Source organism: Erythrolamprus reginae, chromosome 2, assembly GCF_031021105.1.
Source record: "Erythrolamprus reginae isolate rEryReg1 chromosome 2, rEryReg1.hap1, whole genome shotgun sequence".
Lineage (NCBI taxonomy): Eukaryota > Metazoa > Chordata > Lepidosauria > Squamata > Dipsadidae > Erythrolamprus > Erythrolamprus reginae.
In genome coordinates, this window is record NC_091951.1 from 46,738,480 (window position 1) to 46,750,541 (window position 12,062).

Sequence of the window (12,062 nt, forward strand, 5' to 3'; positions counted from 1 at the left end):
TCCGGGAAAAGAGGAGAGATCAACTGAAGGATTATTACAGGAGATAAGTAAGGCCACCTGTGGTTGGGTGGGGCTGCTGTAATTAGTGCTGCAGATAAATGAGCAGCCTGCTGGTTTAGCCTCATGGCAGTTTAGCTGATTCATAGTTTCACCAAGATCGTGGTTTTTGCTGTTCAAGATTGTATGTGGATTTTCTGGACTTTAGAATTGGACTCAATTTCCCAGTTATTGGGTAAGAAATTGGATTGCATTTAACCTGTGCCTTGTGTGTACCAGAAAATCCCTTTGACCTTTAAAAAGGGAGCTGTTTCTGTTTTACTGTTGATAGACTTCTGGATTTTCCTTCTCTGCTGTGGTGTGTGTCTTTCTGGACTAATTACCCTGTAATTATGGTTGGGACATGCCAAATAGGGAGAAAGGGAGGAGAGAGAAAGAAATAGAAAGGGAAGGAAAGAGAGAGAGGGAGGGAAGGAGGGGAAGAGAAAGAAAGAAACAGAAAAGGAGGGAGGAAGAGAAAGGAAGAGAGAATGAAATAGAAAGGGAGGAAGAAAGAAAGAGAGGAAGGGAAGGAGGGAGAAAGAAATAGAGAGGAAGGGAGAGAAAAAGAGTAAGGAAGAGAGAGAAAGAGGAAGGAAGAGAAAGAAAGGGAGGAAGAGAGAGAAAAAGAGAATTTTTTTTCTCCATATATACCAAATTTTTCATTCCCACCCCCATCCCCACCCCAGTCAATGGTGTCCCTCTTTACCAATGTTAAAATCTGGTCACTTTAGGGAAGGGAGGGAAATGGAGGGGAATGTTATGAAACATTGAAGAAAAACTGGTAAACAGAAGTATAATAGGTGCAAAATTAGACTATTGGCAGTGATGGGCTCCAGTAGCAAAATTTGGAGCTCCACCCCAGACCACCCAATTTGCACTGAAAGATGTTGAAACAAAATGCATAAGACAGTGTGGTAGTAAAAATTTTGGTAGCCCATCACTGGCTATTGGCCTGATTTATTGGATAGAAACGTATAACTTCACATCTTTCTATGAGTCATGGTATATGTATGGGCACATATATGGAGAGTCTGGAAAAAAAATAAAACCTTTTCTTTTAAAGATCCAGAAGTGGGGGAAGTAGGTGTGTCTCTGTGGAGGTGATTATGTGTGGGTGGGTGGATGTCCTTCCCGTAGAAAGGGAGGCGGAGGGTTGTCACTCCCAGAAAGGAAACAAGAGACATGTGGCTCATCCAGGTTCAGTTTGTTCAGTTTTAGGAGTGGGAGACACCCACCCCCAAACCCCAACCCAGAACTGCTGAGAACCTGGTGAATCCCACCTCTGTTCTGTTTCAACAGTCTTTCCAAACAGCCTCCAGCCTCCATTTATTTATTGGAAACAAACCAGATAGATATTTCTTCCAATAAATGAAAAAAGCATTTGGAGATGCACAATTTTCCTTGCATTAATTTAAAATGGAAAAGGCCCTTCCGGTGCTCAGTGGAATCCACGGGAAGATCTCAGCAAGAACTGGGCAGAAGATTTATTTATTTATTTATTTGTCTATTTTGTCCAATACACAATGAGGGTTTTAGTGGGTATATATATACATGATGATGGTTATAGAGGAGATACTCATAGTAAAATATATCTAAGAAAGAATAGAAAAGAAGATATAGTAATAGAACATATCAATGAAAGAATAGAAGAAGAGATATAGGAATAGAAGAAAGGTATAGGAGATATAGGAGAGCAATAGGACAGGGGACGGAAGGCACTCTAGTGCACTTGTACTCGCCCCTTACTGACCTCTTAGGAATCTCGATAGGTCAACCATAGATAAATCTAAGGGTAAAGTGTTGGGAGTTTGGGGATGACACTATGGAGTCCGGTAATGAGTTCCACGCTTCGACAACTCGGTTACTGAAGTCATATTTTTTACAGTCCAGTTTGGAGCGGTTAATATTAAGTTTAAATCTGTTGTGTGCTCTTTTGTTGTTGTGATTGAAGCTGAAGTAGTCGCCAACAGGCAGGACATTGCAGCATATGATCTTGTGGGCAATACTTAGATCTTGTTTAAGGCATCTTAGTTCTAAGCTTTCTAGGCCCAGGATTGTACGTCTAGTTTCGTAGGGTATTCTGTTTCGAGTGGAGGAGTGAAGCGCTCTTTTGGTGAAGTATCTTTGGACTTTTTCAAGGGTGTTAATGTCTGAGCTGCGATATGGGTTCCAAACAGATGAGCTTTATTCGAGGATGGGTCTGGCAAAAGTTTTGTAAACTCTGGTAAGTAGGGTGATATTGCCAGAGCAGAAGCTACGTAGGATTAGGTTTACAACTCTTGAAGCCTTCTTCCCCATGTTGTTGCAGTGGGCTTTGGCGAGCTGGGTGCGGGAGTGTGGAGCAGAGATCAGCTCCCAAGCGGTGGCCCTGGTGGAAGGCTTCCTCCTGAGCCAGGAGGAGAAGGAGAAGGAGGAGCAGGTGAGTTGCAGGTGAGAGGACTTCCTCTTGGGACTCCTGAAAAAATTGAATATAATAAACAATATATTTACATTCGTGTATCCTTTTCATAATTTTATTAAGATTAGAATCATAGAATCATAGAGTTGGAAGGGACCTCCAGGGTCATTGGGTCCAACCCCCTGCTCAATGCAGGATTCATTAAACCATCCCAGAAAGATGACTTTCCAGTCTCTGTTTGAAGACCTCCAGTGAAGGCGAGCTCACCACCTCCTGTGGCAAACTGTTCCACCGGCTTATCACCTTTACTGATAGAAAGTTTTTTCCAATATCTAATCTAAATCTACTCCCTTGCAGTTTTATTCTATTGTTTCTAGTCCTTCCATGTGCTAATGAGAACAATGCTGATCCCTCTGCTCTGTGACAGCTCTTCAGATATTTGTAGACAGCTATCAAGTCTCCTCTGAGTCTTCTCTTTTGCAGACTAAACATCCCTAGATCCTTTAACCGTTAACCGTTCCTCATAGGACATGGTTTCCAGACCACTCACTATCCTCGCAACTCTCCTTTGAACTTGCCCTAGTTTATCAATGTCCTTTTTAAATTGGGCCCCCCAGAACTGAACACAGTATTCCAAGTGTGGTCGTACCAAAGTACTGTAGAGAGGAATAATTACTTCACGTGAGTGAGATTCTATGCTTCTCTTGATGCATCCCAGGATGGTGTTTGCCTTTTTTGCAGCTGCTTCACACTGTTGACTCATGTTTAATCTGTGATCTACCAATACACTCAGGTCCTTCTCAACTGTGCTGTTGCTCAGAACTATTCCTCCCATTCTATATGTGCTGTTTTTATTATTTTTGCCTAGATGTAGGATCTTGCATTTATCTCTCTTAAATACCATTGTGTTAGTTTCAGCCCATTGCTCAAGCTTGTCTAGATCTTTTTGAATCCTATCTCTATCTTGTTCAGTATTAGCAACACTGCCTAGCTTTGTGTTAACAGCAAATTTGATAAGTTTCCCTTCAATTTCCCTTCATTTAGATCATTTACAAATATGGTAAATAGCACTGGGCCTAGGACAAATGCTTGTGGTACTCCACTTGAAACATTCTTCCAATTGGATGTGAAACCATTTATTACCACTCTTTGAGTGAGATCACTAAGCCAGTTTTGAATCCATCCAACTGTTCTTTTGTCAATCCCATACTTGACCATTTTTTCAATATGGATGGTATGAGATACTTTGCCAAATGCTTTACTGAAGTCAAGATATACCACATCTACTGCATTTCCCTGATCAACCCATTTGGTAATTCTAGCATAGAAAGAAATTAGATTAGTCTGGCATGACTTGTTTGTTACAAATCCATGTTGGCTCTGGTTAATTACTGCATTCCTATCCAAGTGCTGGCACACTCTTTATGACTTGTTGAAGGAGCTTTCCTGGTATTGAAGTCAGATTCACAGGCCTGATTATCAAGATATAAAACAGAAAAATGAAAAAAGTAGGAAATGGGGGGAGGGAGGAAGGGAAAGGAAAGAAGTATAGATGAAAGGGAGGGGAAAGAAAGAATATACAGTAATTGATTTTTTTTTTTGCAGTCACATAAAATGGTAACATTACTGACTCAATGTTTTACTTTTACATATTTAATATACACTAGCAAACTCCTTAACAACAAACTTACGTAATGAGCAAAACTCAGTCAAGATTTTTTTCCTTATTAAGAATAAAACCGAGCAGTGGTTCCAAAGTAGAAAGAAAGTTGAGCGTGGTCTTTTCTTTAACTAAAGCACTTGATTTTGCCATCGCTGCTAGTTCCGATCAGTTTTTCTAACAACTTCTACATTGCGGCAATTAAAGTATCCTTCAACTTGTATGCATAGAGCATTTTTGCTGCTCTTAACATATACTGTATAACATATTGTTTTTCAATCTCTTTGGGTATTAAACCTAAAAGAAACGTTTTTGGTTTGATTTTCATACACAATTTGAAAATCTCCTGCAGTAAAATATAAATCTTACCCTTGTATTTCTTTGCTTTGGCAAAGTCCATCAAAATTGATAAAAAGTTCATTTTTTTACATTTAAATTTCAAACTTGTATTTGAAATTTCTTTATATATTATTGCTAATTTATCAGTGTTTAGTAGAAAGATACATCATTTTATAAAAGATTATTTTAAATTATAAAATTAATACAAATTTTAAACTCTTCAACATCATGTCTTCTCCTTGTTCTGGCATTATATTATACACAAAATCTTTGCTTTGGATCAATGTATTCAAATGCTGATGTCTTCTTACCAGACTTTCCTGGCATTCATACTACAGTATGTGGTAACTAATTTTTGTAAAGTTCTTGTATGCATTGTAGAAGAAAGATTTCGCACAGCGATTTCTTTCTTACTTCCCAGCCTAATTGATCGACACTGAGTGATTTGCAATGGTATTCACAGAAAAGAAACCACTTTATGATTTGTGATGACCATTAATTCTTTTCTCCTATTTCAAGTCCTTCGCAATGGAGATCAGAGATTCTGAGAGAAAGAGGCATCCGTCAAATCTCCTCCAAGAACAGATTTTCAGGGAGATCTGTCAGGGAGATCCAAATCAGTACACCTCAGGAGGTAATATAAGGTCCTTCCACTCCTTTGAGAATTCCTAAATTTCTCATCTTTTCTGTGTCCTTTTTTCTACAGCATCCCTCCTCCCATTTTACTGATTATGCTTTTTGAAATTCTTTCTCCCTCCCAGGGAAGAATAGAAGAAATTTAACACTTTGTTTTGGGGGAGCAGAAACCAGAATTGAACCTCTAACTCAGGTAAGAGAAGAACATTCATTCACTAGATTCATCTTTTCCATTTCCAACAGGAAATCAGAGGATGTAGATAGCACAGGTAGTACAGTCATAAGTGTGAAAAATGGGCATGTCATTTTTTCGCGGTTGTATAACTTTGATCACTAAAAACTAAAAACTGTTGTTAGTTGAGAACTACAGGTAGTGTTTTCTACCATTTTGTCTTCAGCTTCCCCCACCCCAGCTGCCCCTCTGCCAGTGCTGCTGCTATGTGGCAAGGAACGTGGTGGGGCAGCGTTGGTGCCACCCCCTGCATTATCAGCCCCCACCGTCCATCCAGATCCACCAGTTCCACCACACCCTCTGCACCAGCAAAAACACATGATGGGAACCATGGCCTCCCCACACCCAAACACAGGCCGCAGTTCCTTCCAGGCACCATCTGGCCCCACACACATACTCATCTACTCCAATGAAGGCCATGCCCACTGCCCCACCCTCCCTGAGGACACTCTGAATTCTGGCTTATCTTGGGGGTAGGGCTTATATTCCGAGCAGCAGTACAATCCAGCTTTTTCCTCAGAAAACGTTCTCCATTTCCTTATTTACATGCCAGCCAATGGCTGACAATACCAGAAGCTTCCGTGCAATCTGAGCAGGGACAGAGTCTCTGGATGTTGATGGCACATCACACAGATGGTTTAGCTCTCCCAGCATTTCCATGAAACTATTGGGCATGAGCAGGATTGCTCCTTCTCACCACAACATAAGTCATTTCATAAAACACTACAAGGAATCCCTTCATCTACTGAAACATTTATGATGGGTTAATAATAATAATAATAATAATTTATTAGATTTGTATGCCACCCCTCTCCGAGGATTTGGGGCGGCTCACAACAGCAATAAAAATACAATAAATACAAATCTAATATTAAAAAAAAAAGTTAAAACCCATTACTGTGGTCCCTCGATTTACGTGTGTCTGACTTTTGCGGAAAGCCTATACCACGGTTTTTCAATAAATAAATAAATAAAAATAATAATTTTGAAAACCCATGGTATTTTTTTATTTTTAAAATGTATTGTAAAAAGCCGTATTTAAATAAAAGCTCCGCTTCTGCCCCAGCCTTCCCCTTTAATTCTTGGAGCATTGGTACGCTCCACTTGAAGAGACTTACTGCCACGCACTGCCGCCAATTTTGCTGCTGCCGATTTTGCTGCTTCAGGGCCCCTCAGCTGTTTGGTGGCCCACGTGTCTTCTGTCGGCCGCAGCGGCGGCAGGAGGCACAATTTGGGCAGCAGGGGCCAAGGCTCGGGCCCCTCACCAGACCCGTCTTCTTTCGGCGCCGGCTCCACTCGGAGAGGAGCCCTTTGTGGCCATGGGTGAGCCTCTGGATCCGGATGGGCGGCTACCCACCTGCAGCAGCAAAGGGGGCCGATGGTTCAGGCTTTCAGGATGCCGAGCCGCTGGGGCATCGGCATGTAATAGAGACAGCGCTTTGCAAGTAAGCGCTTGGAGGAGTTCGAGGCGAGGAAGCGGAGGGTTCAAGCGGCTTTTTTTTCTTCATGGGGGAAATCAGGCCGAGCGACCCCTCGGCCACCCTTTTCCTCCTCTCTTCAGCCCGGGACCCAGCTGCCGCCTCATCCGGAGGTCAGATGGCGTGGCACCCGCCCCGGGGTTTGCAAAAGGAGTGCCTCTCTGCTGGCGATGCCATTTCTCTTGAGAAGGCAGCCGCGAGAAACGTCGGTTTGGCGTGAATGGGGAGGATTGATGCCCTTTAAATTTAGGGCTTTTCCAGCTGGTGACTGGTGGGATTCCCCCCCCAACTGCCCTCATAAGGCTTAAAGCCAAGCCTTACTGCAGGCCGATTTCGCAATCCCCGGGCCTCTCAGCTGTTTGGCGGCCCACGTGTCGGCCGCTGCTGCCAAGATTGTGTCTCCTGCCGCCACTGCGGCCAACAGAAGATATGTGGGCCACCAAACAGCTGAGGGGCCCAGCAGTGGCAAAATCGGTGGCGGCAGCAGTAGCAGGTACGTGATCTGTATGGCCTCCTCTCCAGCCTCTGCCACCACCATCTGCGCCCAAGAGCACAGCAAAGCCCCCAGATTGCTGCCCCGTTGCCCCTGCGCGTTCTGCCAGGAATGGAGGAGGGAGGGGGGAGAAAGAAAGGAAGCATCTCTACTTCGCGGAAATTCGACTTTCGCTGGCAGTCTCAGAATGCATCCCCCGCGAAAATCGAGGGAACACTGCATTACTAAAAACAATCAATGCTACACAATCACACCACACTCAAATGCTACAAGTCAAAAGGGGGTGGATTAGTCCCCACATGCCTGGTGACATAAATGGGCGAGGAGGGTGAGGGCAATTTGAATCTCCAGGGGGAGTTGATTCCAGAGGGCCAGGGCTGCCACAGAGAAGGCTCTTTCCCTAGGACCTACCAGATGACATTGTTTAGTTAACGGGACCTGGAGAAGGCCTACTCTGTGGGACCTAATTGACCACTGGGATTCGTGCGCCAGAAGATGGTCCCATAGGTATTCTGGTCCGATGCCATGTAGGTCTTTATAGGTCATTACCAACACTTTGAATTGTGTCCAGAAACTAATCAGCAGCCAGTGCAAGCCGCGGAGTATTGACGAGACATGGGCATATCTAGGAAGGCCCATGATTGCTTGTGCGGCCACATTCTGCATGCTCTGAAGTTTCCGAACACTCTTCAGAGGTAGCCTCATGTAGAGAGCGTTGCAGTAATCAAACCGCGAGGTGATGAGGGCATGAGTGACTGTGAGCAGAGACTCCCTGTCCAAATAGGGCCGCAACCAGTGCACCAGGCGAACCTGGGCAAACGCCATCCTTTCCACAGCTGAAAGGTGATGTTCTAATGTTAGCTGTGGATTGAGGAGGATGCCCAAGTTGCGGACCCTCTCTGAGGGGGTCAATAATTCACCTGCCCCAGGGTAATGGACCTACAGATGGAATTGTCCTTGGGAGGCAAAACCCACAGCCACTCTGCCTTGTCAGGGTTGAGTTTGAGCCTGTTGACACCCATCCAGACCATAACAGCCTCCAGGCACCGGCACATCACTTCTACTGCTTTGCCGACTGGACATGGGGTGGAGATGTACAATTGGGTGTCATCAGCGTACTGATGGCATCTCACCCCATGCCCTTGGATGATCTCATCCAGCAGTTTCATGTAGATATTAAATAGTAGGGAGGAGAGGACTGACCCCTGAGGCACCCCACAAGGGAGAAACCTCGAGGTCCACCTCTAACCCCCCACTAACACCGACTGTGATCGGCCAGAGAGGTAGGAGCAGAACCACTGCAGAAGAGTGCCCCCCACTCCCAACCCCTCCAGCCATCGCAGAAGGATACCATGGTCGATGGTATCGAAAGCCACTGAGAGGTCAAGAAGCACCAAGCCAGAGGCTAAACCCCTTTCCCGGGCCCGCCGGAGACCATCCATCAGCGCGACCAAAGCAGTTTCCATGCTGTAGCCGGGCCTGAATCCTGACTGTTGAGGGCCTAGATAATCGGCTTCTTCAAAGGACCACTGGAGCTGGAGCGACACCATCTTCTCAACAACCTTCCCCATGAAGGGAAGGTTGGAGCCTGTACGGTAGTTGTTAAGTACATCGGGGTCCAGGGAGGGCCTCTTGAGGAGGGGGTGCACAAGTGCTTCCTTGGCTCTAGTAGCCACTCCTCCCTCCCTTCAGATCAGGGTCACCATCAGGAATTTTGGGGCCCCATACAGCCTAAATGGCGGGGGGGCGCCCGCCATTTTAAAACTAGTACTTTATTTTGTGACATACCAATTACGTATTAAATTTACCTTTCACAAAAAAAATTAAACCCTGCCCTGTTGCAGAACTTAGAGCACATAGAACCCTGCACATAGAACACAGTACATAGATTTCCTCAAGATTCACAGACTCAAACTGATCCCAAATAATCTTGGAAGATAATGTATCTATCTCAACTGGACCTATTCAGCTAATATCCAATAGCAAAAGTAGTTTTATCCTCCATATAACTTAAGAACTCTTCCAGCCTGGATTTATTCAACAGGGATATACAGTACAATGCAATCTCCTGCACATTTACATGCTATTGTTAACACCATAAGTGTATTGAATTATTTTTTCTCCATGTAATTGTGTCTGATTCTTGGACACTTCCTGGACAAGTACTTGCAGGGGTTTTTGGCAAGGTTTTTCATAAGTTGTTTGTTATTGCTTCCTTCTCAGGACTGAAAAAATGACTGTTCCAAGGTCACCCTGCTCATAGTGTTTTGCTTTGCTATCTAGTTTGATGCCTTAAAACCACTATTACAACAATGAAGCAATGGAATTACAGTTCAACACATAGGGTATTAGCTAGCAGAAACATGGACTAGATCAGTGTTTCCCAACCTTCGCCACTTGAAGATATTTGGACTTCAACTCCCAGAATTCCCCAGCCAGCAATGCTGGCTGGGGAATTCTGGGAGTTGAAGTCCAGATAACACTGGACTACATGACCTTTGTTTCTTCAAACAGGTTTTATGCTTTTTTAAAGAAATAGCTCTTGAAGAAAGCTCTCATTTTAGCTTATTATGATTGCAATATACTGTATTGTACTAAATTATAGCTTATAGTCTTTTGCATTTTTCTGCAGAGCTTTTAAGAAAAACATAGAAACTAGAAATGAAATGTTAAGACACTGCTGATGGGTTTTAAAATATGCTCTTCCAAATTATAACAAGGATATTTCTTCAATCTAATCTTAGAAAGGAAGACTTCAGTTAGTGATAGAGAGTAAAAGCACGCCTTACTTTTTAAAATTTTTGGTACAAATAGAATTAGGAATGTGCAGGTCATTTTGGCTGCAATTATAAAGGAACAGTGATAATAGTTACTCATAGGTAATTGCAAAAATGAAGCTGGAAAACATTCTCTTTTGCTTTTCAATGACTTTTTTCATATCATTTGAATGTTTATTTATGCAGAATCCTGTTGTAGAATAAACATAATTTCCATCATTCGCCACCAAGATCTTTATTAAACAAATGTATATGGCTGCTGGATTCACACATGACTCACTTATCCTTTGCAATTATTTTCTGATAAAAAGATGACTTGCTCTGATTCTGCAATAGCAAAGATGCTAAAATGAAGTTGAATTGTTTTGGTTTTTGAGGAAGAATATGTAAGATAATTTTTACATTCTAAGTGATTTATTTCAACTATTTCCTAGTAGGAGAAGCAGCATGCTGGGGGAGTTAAGTCTAGTTTGACTTTTGGTAAAGTATCAATAATGGGGATAGTTTACTGAATTTTTAGCATTGCTATTTTTAACTAAAGTAAATTAGGGGTTGAATTCTGGGAATAAGAATTACTGATGACACACTATTTCGAGGCCATGTATTCATCAGTAATTCAGTCACAGTCTATCTTATCGCTGTTTGGTTTTTTCACCCCAGGGGAAAAAAACGGGTTGAATTTACCCTTACAGGACATGCATTGATAATGATCTTTTCTTTTGATGTTTTACATTTGAACCTTAACCTGTTTAACCCATTTATCTGCAATTACCCCCATCGCTGATATCTCAAAGTAATTATCTTTTTCCAGGAATCGCTCTTTCTTTTTTTTTTACTTGAGATGGTTTCGTCAACTCCTATCAGGGCATCACACACACTCCACCCCACCCCCACCGCGCTTTGTTTTTGCTTAAGCACTCCGCCACAGGATCACCTGGCTTTTCTCCATTTACCATTGGTTGCATCGGCCAGGGGGCGATTTAAGGGGAGGGGGGATAGAGGTGTGGCCGTCTGAGCAGCTCCGAGGCATAGCCCCCGCCTATGGTAATTCGACTCCCTCGCGGTCCTCTGGGAACGTGACGTTAAAAGCGGAGGACTCACCTTTTGGGCAGCGCTGTGAGGGAAAGGATGCGGGTTTGGGTTTTTTAGTGTCAAGTTGTGAGAAAGTATTTTTTTTTAAAAAAATATTTTTCACATTTCGGAACCGCCCCTCTCCCATTTCTCAAACTGGTCAGGGGAAAACTGCTGTGCCGTCTCTCCTGACACCATTTGGTGTTTTCTGAGGTGGAGGTTAAAGAGAGATCGCAGCAGTTCTCGCGCGGTTTCCGCTTTCGGTCACCTTCCCATGCTGTTGGTCCCGTTTCACACTAACGACCATCCTGATGGCCCCGGCATATGGTGAGTGAGCGGCCTCCGACGCTCAATATTCATGTGCCGGCCCGGATGAGGCGAGTGCCTGGCCGCCCAAGCCTCGTTCCCCAACGCCGCATCGCCGCCACCCCGAAGGGGCTCCTACTTTCGCCGCACGCTTTATTCTGGGACCGGGAGGACGCGCTGCCAAAGGCTCCATCGGGGCTTCGAGTCCTGCCTCGCGAGGGCCAGAGGGCGCGCCTTTTTCGTTGGTGAGGCAGGCGGCAGGCAAGAGAGGGTCGGTACTGCGCATGTGCGAGGAGCAGCTCACTGGGCACAAATTACTGCAGGTGCCAGGAGGCCGGCCGGCCGGGCCCCCCTCATGGCCGGGCCCGTCACGCCACTCCCAGTAGTACCGCCCTATCGGCGGCCCTGCTTCACATATCAGGGGTTTTTCCAAAGCCCACCTGCCCATTGATTTTCTCAAGATACTGAGGGCCTTTTGATTGTGAATGGATTAATAGATCCAGAAGGAAGAGTGTTTTGATGATGGTTGGCTGCCTGGCTGGCTGGGTGTTTGGAAGTTCAGTTGATCCAGAAAGAAGCTGTGCTTATTTAACCTAAATGGCACTGAAAACCCTACAGAATCATTCAAGATAG

The 12,062-nt window shown here is 44.1% G+C and overlaps 1 protein-coding gene across 1 annotated transcript in view; it reads left to right on the forward strand.

The window, feature by feature from the left end:
- The window catches only part of LOC139160358 (zinc finger protein 208-like), a 173,109-nt gene that overhangs the window by 105,210 nt on the left and 55,837 nt on the right, over positions 1 to 12,062 (forward strand). The window lies entirely within an intron of this gene.